Here is a 12904-nt window from a genome sequence, read left to right as displayed (position 1 = left end):
GTGTGACAAGAAATTAGACTTGGAAATGTTTTGGGGTTAGCGGAAGGGCATAAACATTTCACTTGGATTATGAGTTTTAGGGTATTATCACCCCTTACTTTTGAAATATTGAGTGCCTGACCTATACTTAACCATTTTTCAAAGGATTTAATCTTGAGATCTTTAGAAAATGTAACAGAATGAGAGTAACTAGGGCTGCATACTAAAGAGAGGAATCATTCTTAAAGGTGATCCCAACGTTCTAGTATTACAGGTGGAAATTCTACCAACTTAATCACTTTAGATTGGAAAGTTCTAATAATTCTAGTCTACCATCAGATAAGATCCTCAACTGACAATTTTTAATCCTTTTCCCCACACTTTGCTTCATTTTTCTGGATGCCCTTTCTCACTTGTGCAAATCCAGAATGCACCTCAATGCAAAATATACATTCTCTTAGAAGATCATGTTGTCTAAATTTTCTTTAATAATTATCTTGATGAGATCAGCATTCACTGGCAATTATCAGCCTTGTGACCTGTGATCCTTTCCTAGCTTGTAATTGTTACCTCTGATTATACCATATCAGAACAGTGTGGATTTCTACTTCGTGCTTTATTTTTGCATACATTAAATTTCATCTACTATGCAGTAATGTAAACATGACATATATGTAATTCCTTATACCAGTTTTATCTTTTACTACCTATAAAATATTAATGGTAGACGCAAACTTAATATATCATTGCTTATCTACCATCAGATAAGCAGCAGACCATAGTGTTTACTTCTAAAATATTTTCCTCGATATTTCTTATAAACTATGTCATTAAACAATAGAGTTGCATTCTATACATATAGGGATGATGTATTAACATTAGGAGGGGGAAAAATATATCCACGAAACCACAGAATGTAAGTTCAATATACTCACTAACATGGTATAAATGAAAAGCCAAAATGGAATAAGCCATTTTCAGAATAACTTGGCTTTATCTAACATCCTCTCAGTATCATTCTCTGAATACCTCCAATCTCATAAATATTCCCAATAGAGTAAAAGGATAAAGTGTCTCCAAGACACATGAAAGATATTACACTCTAAGCTAACCTATTTTTTTCAAGAAAGCCTCCAGCGGTAGTTTTGAGTCAATTTGGCAACTTTCTAAACATGAAAAGTATGGAGAGGACTGCTTATCTTGGATGGCAGAAATGTCACACTCATCCACACCAGAGCTTGTATGCACCCTCTGTGCAATGTAACCTCACAGTTTCTCTCATTAAGAGGTTGAGGCTATTTCTGCAGTCCTAGAATCCAGACTGGCTTGTGAATTGTTTTGGCCATTGAGGCAGAAGTGATAGTTACCTAATTTTGAGCCAAGGCTTCACCATGTTCTTTCTCTTGAAATCGTAATGAACAACCCTGTGAATAAGCCTGGGCAACCCTGCTGCATCAGGTACAAGCCATCTCAGCTGAGGCCAGTCTGAACAGCTCACCTTCACCTGACCTGGGAGGTAACTGCAGACACATAGGGAAGCCCAATGAAGGTCATAAAAATTGTTCAACTGAGCCTAGAGCAAATTGTCATGCAGTATTATGAGTTAAATAAATGGTTATTGTTTGGAGCTGTCAAATTTTGAGGTGGTTGTAAGAGTAGAAGATAATGGATATCACTTAACTCACATGGAATCTGTCTGTACATGGATAGAACCATTGTCCTTGAACAACAGCTATGTTGATAAATCACAATTTTAAATAGTATAACAGATTGCAGGACTTTCAATAATTTCTGAATTATTGAACTTGGGTGTTTTCTTAGGTAAAATAATAAAAATAATTCTTTAAAGACCACTATAATTGTTAGTTGTATAGATAAACATTGTCTCTGCAGTAAAATATTGCATTTTCTTTTTTTATCTTTGGAGTGTGGAAAGAGTCCCAGTTTGGAACCATGCCAGACAGCAGATTTCCTACCTTTCCCCCTTCCACTTTTTTTCTCTTTTTGGTGTATTTTGGATAATTCATGAGTTGTTACATTGTTTCCCTAGTGTTTCAGTTTATAATCTTGATTTACATGAATCAGTTCTTAAACAGATGAAAATCTTTTGCTGGAAAAGTTATTTCTGGAAAGATCATTACATTTAATTACTCTGCATTTATATATGACATTTGAAAGAACTGAGGATGACTTTCAATAGAATTCCATACAATAATTAAACATTATAATGTGGTAAGCAACATGAAATATTCTAGTGGACAAAAAATAAGTCAAATTTTTAAATATCTCATATACTTCTCCAGATCCTTATCTAGTTGCTCTGAGTGGTCATTATCTGTTTGGTAAAACTTCCCAAAACAACTCATTAATGTTTTAAAAGCTATCCAAATTATAAACTTCAAACAGCAGAATCCAAATGTCATTTATGCATAATTCAAAAGAACTTTGTGGAAAACAATCTTTGGATCTCAATTGCTCTCTAATCTACCTCTTGAATTTCAACATAAGATTTCAAAGCCAATGCAATGCAAATCAATTCATTCATGGTTGATGTTAAAAATTCCTCCATAAGGATAGTATGGCAGAAACAAAACTGTGAATTTAATAAAGGGGGAAACTGTAGAAGGCGAGAATTGTTTTCTATAAGCAATCTGCACATTTTTTTACATTATCTGGTGGTTGCTGATATTATAGATATAATCAAATTCTTACTAACCTGAAATCGGTGGTTCAATTTAAATGGTTTAAAATACATTATCTGTTCAAAACTGATACTGTTTACTAATAAAATCTAGTATTTTTTTGTTACAATTGACTTGACTTTTAAGATTAGTAAAATTCTTGAGCTGTCGCTGGCCCCAAAATACTGGGAAGAAAAGTATCTTAGGTCAGCACTGATCTCTCTCTACATCCCTCATTGATACATTGAGCATTAGTTGTTATATAAGTTTAAAGAATGTTGGTCACAGGAATGAGATGAATAGTTTATTCATGTATACCCAATATATTATCACATAATAAACCTAAAATAGGAATAAAATATATCCTTGTGATATCATCAAAATGACTTTTTGCTTGACAAAGCAGTTACCATAAAGACAGATTATGAATAAACAAGGTATGGTTGAATTTTTTGGAATTATGAACTATATTCCATATGAATCCAAAATGGAGTCATTATGATTAATGTTACCTCAATGAATACAAAATGAAAGAATAATTACCCTCCACTTATTTTAAAGTATTACCTTCAGTATATAATTCACTTGAGCTAATTTCAATTCACAGCAATGTGAAGAGCTTAGTTTAAACTGACAAAGGACAGGAAATTCCAGTCAAAGCTAAAAGTATCTTGGAGTGCTGGTCTCATAGCACATATGGTAAAAACTATCTGTAGTATGAATTCACATATGGTAGGTCTTTGAATGGGTTTAATTCCCCTGAGGAAAGGGGAAGTTTCCTGTGAGATAAAAGGAAGACACTCCCATATTATGCTTATTTGAAAAATGGTTATGTGTGAAATTTAAATGCATACTGTGTACCTTATACACACTAGTATATCTAAAGATTATTGTTAACCAATGGTATGCAAGTATCAAATGAAAATAATATTTTCTAACCTCAACTGTAAATTCACCAAAATGTGCTGTAAAAAGCAGAGAATTATGGATGACTCAGCATAATATCTTGTCCCCGCCTGAAAAACAAGCAGGACTCATAGAAAAAAGCAAGTACATTGTTATTTAATTTTCAATATTTCAGTGGACTTGGGGTATTTCCTAACCTACAAATTTATTGGGGATTACAAGCTTCTGAAGTTTTGAAGAAAGCTCAAAAATATTGTTATACTTTATTTATTTTTAAGTGTATATAATTTATACTTTAAATATATAATATCAAATATGTCATTGTATTATTTTCAGTTATTTTAATACTTATCATTTTGTGTTTGTATGTGAAAGTTTTGGATAAATGTTTAAAGTTATAAAATATGGTCTTAGCATAATGTAATATATATACAAAATATTTTAGAAGAAAGCTGTAATAGTGGATAATGAAAATAGACATTTATAAAAAGGCATTATGCAATCAGAATAGTTGTATCTGTCAAAAACATTAAACCAGTAGAGTTTAAGGAAATCTTGTTTAAATACCAATAAAGAAGTGAACCATGGATGAAAATATCCAAATATATGGAAGTTAGTATAATTTTCCATAATATATCACAATCATACAATGAAATGGGGAAAAGTGTTTGACTTTGAAATGAGAATCATCAATTTGTTAACCATTCATAATGTGTATCTAGCTTTGTAAATTAGTGTAAGCTTACTTACTTGGGGACAAAATGGACTAGGTCTAAAAGGAAATGAGCTATAGGCAATTAACAACATTATTGACAGTAAAACACAAAGCTCAGAGCATGAGTAATTAATCTGTAAAGGTCATTAATGATATTTCTAGTTATATAAACAACATAATTGTCAAAGGCTATATATAAATTAAAAGACTAGTAAAATGCTGGTGAACTTTAGATTCTAATTTCAGGTTTAACAAAATTAAATAATAACAGAGAAATAGCAGTCTCTAAGTAACTACTGATCATCATTTGTGGTCACAAATATATTGTGAGAGTCTAAAAATTAATAAATTATTATCAGTAAAATTAATTTTGATGGCAAAATGAAATGCTTAGATTAGACCTAATAAAACATTAAATCTTAGATCTGAAAAGATCTTAGCTATTTTGTGGCCCTATTTATTCAATATGTAGTTGCGGAGAATATAGCCTAGAGAAGTTAAAAAAACATATTCAAAGCTATAAACTACTGAGTGGCACAGCTGGATCTAGAAGTATTTTCCACTGTACTAAAAGTCATTTTCTATTAAACTTTACCATAATGTTGCTTCAGTTTTCCCAATCACATGAATGGTGATACATCATTTGACAAATATTTGAATCCCCACTTCCCACTGTATTCCTGGCAGTGTGCTAAATTCAGGATAGAATGGTGAGCAAAACAAATATAGAGACTGCCTGTGTTCACCTGCATCTTAATATGTGTTACTTCATCTTTATGCCCAGACTATCCTGCATAATCAGTGTCTCTGGAAGAGAAAGAAAATAAATAACAGCCCCAATACAAAGAGGCTACCTACATTAATCTAGGAATACAGGTGAGAGTAGGGATGTGTGTATGTGTCTGTGTACCTCTGTGTGTAAAGAGAAGGATGTATCAGCACTTCTGGAAGTTACTATGTTCAGCTTGAAGCTGATGTATTGCCTACGATCACACTAACAAGGGACCTTTGCTGAGAAGTATTGAGCTTAGTTAGGTTGTGTGCTAATCCTGGCTGTGTCATTGTCCAGTTGGGCCAAATGTAGCACTCCTCGCTTTTAGGAATGAAGCTACCTAGGCAAGATTTTAGTTGATCCTTCAGAATCAACAAGTTCTCTAACAATATCCATGCAATGGACTACCTGAAAATTTCCCAGTTTTTCTCATTTCAAATGACCAAAACAATAACCTCACTATCTTAACAGAAAATACTAAAAGAAAGGCATCAGATATCCATTAGAATATAATATTTGTTTTAAAATAATTTTTATAAAAATTAAGGTTATACTGTATAATTTCTGGTACTTGTTTTGCTGTTTGTTTTGATGAAATAAAACAAATATTCCCTCTTCACTTGAGTTGGTATATACATATTTCTGTGGAAAATAGTTACTATGTTTTCCTTCATACTAGCTGTGACTGACTAAAATTATCTTTAGACCAAAAGGGAGTAAATTTGAGTTTTAATTCACTTTCATGTGGCCAGAATCATAAGGTATATCACTGTGTAGCTGACAGTTCTTCCTTTCTGAATCAGTATTGCTTGCCAAAGGCAAATTTGTTAAGAGATTGCTATCAATGGGTATAATGATCAAAAATTAATTGACCCACTTTCCGGCAATAGATTCATTTGGAAAGGATAGGTATTGAAATCTGAAAATAATTAGATCCCAAAAAATATTTTGTATATGATTAATGAAAACCAACCTCATATGATCATTATATATTACTCAAGTCAAGAAATTATATCATATTTATGCTTTGTAAAAAATAAAAGAAACCATCCTTACTCATTTACATTTTTACATTGCTATTCATATTGGAGACATTTATTTGAATGTGCTATCACAGAATGGCAGAACTCCACTCTGTGCATTTATTTGATTGATTGCACATAACGCATTCCAATAAACATGTATGACATGATCTCAGATTCAGATAAACACACTGCATTTATTTAATGTTTTCACATTCCTATTAGGTTGAACATTCAAATGTATTTAAATCAGTCTCAGAAGTGACTCACTGATACATTGTTAAGAGGTGAACATGATGCTTGCTAATACTTGTCTGTTAGTCTTACAACCTGAAAATTTACCCAAGGCTATTATAAACGGAAAGGACCCAATTTACACTAGAGGTAGGTATGAGAAGAATGTGCCATAATATATCTCAGTGGGACTATGTTTGAATTATGTTGTACTGCAAAGCAACATATCAATTATTTCCTAAGAATCTAAAGTCAATTTAAAAAAAAAATTCCCTCAGAGAATTCAAACTAAGTATTACAAGAGTTAGGTTTCGTAAGCATATATACTTCCTTAAGACATACCTAACAAGTTGAGGTAACAATACATTGACATTTTTGCCTACCTCACTTAACTCATGAGACTCCTGACTAAATCAATACCTGCCACAGCAACTGTTTCACACATACAAATAGACTATGTATGAGTGGACCACACAATAAAACAGACTAAAAGAAAAAATGTCATGACACATTGGACTTATTACCTTAGATTTTAATATTTTTTGAAATTTCCAAACAGGTTTTAATAACTAGAGATAAGTATGATAGATTTTGAGTTGCATACAGATTTTGGGTAATAATAAACTTTAATTGGTGTCCTAATATATTGAGAAAAATATATGAAACCTATATATACCCTTATTTTAAATAACTGATAGTAAAATACAATGATCTGGAGTTCCCATCATGGCTCAGTGGTTTAACAAACCCAACTGGGATTCATGAGGATGCAGGTTCGAACCCCGGCTTCGTTCAGTGGGTCAAGGATCCAGCATTGCCTTGAGCTGTGGCTTAGGTTGCAGATGCAGCTTGGATCTGGAATTGCTACAGCTGTGGCCTAGGCTGGTGGCTGTAGCTCTGATTTGACACGGAACCTCCATATGCCCCAGATATGGCCCTAAAAAAGAAAAAAGAAAAAATCCAATGATCAGTATTAACTTCTATTTTCCATGTAGATTTTTTTTTCCTTGACTCTAATTAATGTGGTTAGAAGTAGGGTAATTTTTAAGAACTGTCCACTTGAAGGGTATAGCTAAATCGTTCTCTAAATGTAACAGCTTCCAGGGCAGAAAGCTCAGCTTTCTTAGAAGATGGTAACAAACCATAGTATGACAGATGTAATTCTCATATACCTCTGCACTTACCCCTCCAGGAAAGATAAATGTTTCCCTTTAGGTTCTACAGACGTCAAGCGTCAGAATTTATCTAATTAGGAAAAGGGAAAGATCTGAAATACCACTAACTAGGGTTATCGAGAAGCCCCATAATGATAACTTTTTCATGACAAACTTTTCCTCTACATACAAGTCATACAAGTATATTAGGGATTTCAAGTTTCTTAGGTTATCACCAAGTTCGGTTCTTGGGAATTAATCCTCTGGGACTGGCCTCTGCAGCATTCTATGGCCCCATCCCTGCTGAGGCTGTTATCTTTATATACTGGATAACATAAAAGGAAGTCACCAACCTTGTGTCCATGTCAGAAATGGCAGACTTTTGTGTAGGATTCATTGGCTGTTGGCACTACTGTCCTCACACTCCACCCAAGGAAACACATTTTTTCCCAGTTCCCCCAGGTTGGATCATACTCATCTAGCACCATTGGAAAAAAAATTCCTCCTCTACTGAAGATTAATAAATTTTAATTCCCCCTATGAACATGAATCAAAATAGTTATTAACTATTAACACATTCTTTTTCCTCTGTGGCCTATGGATCCTGGGAAGGAAAAAAAATGGCTGAGACTCCCGTTAATTGGCATTGCCAGATTTAGTAAATAATAATAGACATGTCTAGCTAATTTTGAATTTTAGATAAGCCAAGATTGATTTCTGTAGTATAAATATATCCCATGCAATATTTTGTAGATACTTTTACTAAAAAATTATTTGATATTAATCTTAAATTCCATAATTCTAAAAGATACATGAACCCCAAATGTTTGTTGCAGCACTATTTGCAATAGCCAAGACAGGGAAGCAACCAAAATGTCCATCAACAGAGGTTTGGATAAAGAATACATTTACATCATGGAATACTACTCAGCCATAAAAATGAATTAAATAATGCTATATGCAGCAACATGGATGGAGCTAGAAATTACCATATTAAGTGAAGTAATTTGGATAAAGACAAATACCATATGCGATCACTAATGTGTAGAATCTAATAAAATGATAATAAAGAATCTATAAAACAGGAACAGACGCAAAGATTTTGAGCCACGTTTATGGTTAACAAAGGGAAAATGCAGGCAAGGGGAGGGATAAATTAGGGAGTTGGGATTGACATGTGCAAAGTACCATATATAAAATAGGTTAAAAGGATCTACTTATAGCAAAGGGTAACCTATTCAATACTGTGTAATCATCTAGGAAAAGAATCTGGAAGGAATATATATATTCCAATAAAATTTATTTAAAAAATTAAATTCAAATTCAAATATAACTGAGCACCCTGTAGTTTATCTGGAAACTCTGCCCACAGTGAAAAAGGAGAAGAAAATTACTTTTCTAATAACTTCTTGACAATTAGGCAAAAGAGAAAGAGGGAGAGAGAGAAGAGAGTTCAAGTAAGAGTGCAAGCTCAATTAAGATTTCAATTACTCATCTTGTCACAATGATGATGGAATTGATTGTGTAGTTAGTCTCACTTTCTTCTTCGTTTTGGTGATTACAAATGCAATTTATACTCCAAATTACCAATGTGCTAAATAGAATATTTACTTCCAGTTTGATAATCTTCCTTAAATTCAAAATGTCAGGAGTTCCCACTATGGTACAGTAGGTTAAGGATCTAATGTGGTCTCTGTGGTGGTTTGATCCCTAGCCTGGAACAGTGGGTTGAGAATCCGGCATGGCTGTGGCTCTGGAGTGTTTGCAGCTACAGCTAGGAATATATCCTTGATTGGAGAAATTCCATGTGCTGTGGGTGCGGCCAAAATAAATAAATAAATGGCAGCAAAGGAATATAAATAAAGCAATGTGTATCCCATTGTAGTGAAGCCAAGCAAAACAGCAATTCACAATCTTGGAGAGTATGGAAGACATTACAAGCCCCCTCAAAAATATTTTCCTTTAGCCATGATCAAAATTAGTGGAGAAGCTTAGGTTGTCATGATACTTAAAGAGAAGTCTTAAGAGTTTTGCTGACATCTTGAGGTAAATACTTTGGTACTTCAAGATACTTCTCTATCTTTCACTCCTTTATAGCAGTGATAAAGAAAAACAGGTTGAAAACATTTACATTCCTATAATTACAGTTGAGTCATAAACAGAGTACTAATCTGATAAAGCAAGGTCTTAGTCAAGTTAAATAATTTTGTTAGAAAATTCAGGCCTTCTCTGAATGGTTACAGAGAAAATTGTAGTAGCTGTAGAAGGTATTCAACTTTTAACTGAACTTTAAAAAATTAATATCTCAGAAATACGGCCACTGAATTGCAAATTCAAAGTAGGAAATGTAGTTTTCTTTCTAGATATGGCATATGTGTATATTAAAAAGAAGAGAATCTTCACATTGACACCACAAATGAGCTCAACAGATTTCTGTTATTAAATCACTGTTATGTTTATGTGTTCATATCAGCCATAAAATTTTATAATTTCTGGGTTTCATTAATTTAGACAAACTGCTCAAAATAAAAGGTGGGTATTAAATTTCAGATTCAAGAATAGAAAGACCTTTATATTTTTACACAACATTATTTGTCCACTAAGTGACATTGATAATCCTAACACTGTACAGGTTTATTTTTTTTAGAAACTCACATAGTTGTTATTGTAAAGTTAATAGTCTAAATAGCTGACAATCATGGAAGGCACGTCTGTACTCTTACTTACCCAACATTTACTTTCAAATCTTTGCCAAAGAATATGATAGAGATTGGAAAGTTAAGGATTAAATTTCTTTTCATGGATTTTATGGCTGCGCCTACAGCATACAGAAGCTCCCAAGCCAGGGATCGAATCTGAGCCATAGCTGTGGCAACATGGGATCTTTTAACCCACTGTGCCAAGCTGGGGATTGAACCTGTGCCTTCAAAGAGAATCAAGCTGCTGCAGTTGAATTCTTAACCCACTGTGCCACAGCAGGAACTCCCACGTTTAAATTTCTAAAACTCCCTTGCAGCTAGGTATAGGACTGTGGAGGTCCTGCCAAAAGTAAGTATATACATACATATGAACAACAACAGCAAGAACGATAACAGTGTGTGTGTGTGTGTGAGAGAGAAGGAGAGGGAGAGAGAGAGAGAGGGTGTATGAGCACACACATGCACACATGCAAGTCAGTCAGGAGATTCTGAGAAATCTGACAAAAAGCAAGTCTGCTGATATTTCCCATCTCCTTTTTCCTCTCAATGTATCATTCCCAGAACTACAAACTCATATCCAGCCATTGACCACGCCCATACACTGGATCTTTCTAAGTGACTGAGTCAAATTTTTGAAACCTGAAGGCAAAAGCATTCCTAAGTGATACATGTTATTTATTCATTTTTAATATTTATGAAATTTGATAATATATAATCTGTACTTTATATTTTATAACATTCTTGATGTTATTCTCAAATTTATAACCACTGAGATCAAAACTGATGGTATTCTGGTTTCAGGTTTTATATTTAAGATTATTTTAGTATGAGTTTATTTTAGTATACAGTGTGAGAAACTAGTCCTAGAAAAAAATATAGGCAGTATGCTTTTTGGCATTAGTCTTAGCAATATTTTTTTGGATTTGTCTCCTCAGTAGAGGGAAACAAAAGCAAAAACAAACAAATGGGACTACACTGAACTAAAAAGCTTTTGCCCAGCAAAGTAAACTTTTACTAAAACAAAAACACTGCCTACTAAATGAGAGAATAGATTTGCAAACAACATATATAGTAAGGGGTTAATATAAAAAATACATAAAGAACTCATACAATTCAACATCAAAAAAAAAAAAAACATTAAAAATGGGCAGAGGACCTGAATGGACATTTTTCCAAGGGAGATACACAGATGGCTAACAGACATATAAAATGATGCTCAAGTCACTAATCATCAGAGAAATGTATATCAAAACCACATTGAGATATCACCACACACTTGTCAGAATGGCTATTATTTAAAAAAAAAAAAGTATTGGCAAGGATGTGGAGAAAAGGAAAATCTTGTGCACTACTGGTGGGAACATAAGTAGATGCAGCCACTAAGAACAAGAGTATGGAGGTTCCTCAAAAATTTTAAAATATAGTTCTCTTGCGGTGTGGTGTGTTAAGGATCTGGCATTGTCACTGCAATGGCTTGGTTCACTGCTGTGGTGAGAGTTCAATACTTGACTGAGGAACTTCTTCATGCCATGGGCATGGCCAAAAAAAATATATATATATTAAAAATAGAACTACTACACACCCAGGAGTGGGATTGATGGATCACATGGTAGTTCTGTTTTTAGTTTTCTGAGGAACCTCCATACTATCTTCCATACTGGTTGTGCCAGTTTACATTCCCACCGACAGTGTAGGAAGGTTCCCTTTTGTCCACAGTCTTTCCAGCATTTGTTATTTGTAGACATTTTGATGATGGCTATTTTGGCTGGTGTGAGGTAGTAACTCATTGTAGTTTTGATTTGCATTTCCCTAATAATTAGTGCTTTTCGTGTGCTAACTGACCATCCATATGTCTTCTGTGGAGAAATGTCCGTTTAGGTTTTCTGCCCGTTTTCCAAACGGGTTGCTTGTTTTGCTGTTGTAGAGTTGTATGGATTGCTTGTATATATCGGAGATTAAGAGCGTGACATTTGCATTTTTTGCAAAGATTTTCTCCCATTGGATTGTCTTTTAGTTGTTTTTTTTTTTTAATTTTATGGTTTCCTTTGCTGTTCAAAAGCTTTTGAGTTTAATTAGGTCCCATTACTTTATTTTTTATTTATTTATTTTTTTGTCTTTTTGCCATTTCCTGGGCTGCTCCCGCAGCATAACCTGGAGGTTCCCAGGCTAGGGGTCCAATCGGAGCTGTAGCCACCAGCCTACACCAGAGCCACAGCAACATGGGAACTGAGCCACACCTGCAACCCACACCACAGCCCAAGGCAACGCCGGATCCTTAACCCATTGAGCTAGGCTAGGGATCGAACCCGCAACCTCATGGTTCCTAGTCGGATTCGTCAACCACTGAGCCACAACGGGAACTCCCCATTACTTTATTTTTGTTTTTATTATTATTATTATTGTAGAAGGTGTATAAAACAATATAATTCAAAAAGATACATGCAACCCTATGTTCACTGTGGCACTATTCACAAGAGCCAAGACATGGAAACAATCTAAATGTCCATTGACAGATGAACGGATTAAGAAGGCGTGGTGCGTATATACAATGGAATACTACTCAGCCATAAAACAAATGAAATAATGGCATTTGTAGCAATATGAATGAAACCAGAGATTACCTACTAAGTAAGTTACATCAGAAAGAGAAAGACAAATACCATGTGATAATACTTATATGTGGAATCTAAAATTTTGCGTAAATGAACCTATCCACAAAACAGAAACAGAGTCACAGACATG

Source organism: Phacochoerus africanus, chromosome 4 (assembly GCF_016906955.1).
Source record: "Phacochoerus africanus isolate WHEZ1 chromosome 4, ROS_Pafr_v1, whole genome shotgun sequence".
Lineage (NCBI taxonomy): Eukaryota > Metazoa > Chordata > Mammalia > Artiodactyla > Suidae > Phacochoerus > Phacochoerus africanus.
The sequence above is the reverse complement of the archived record's forward strand: the minus strand, read 5'-3'. Positions refer to the sequence as shown.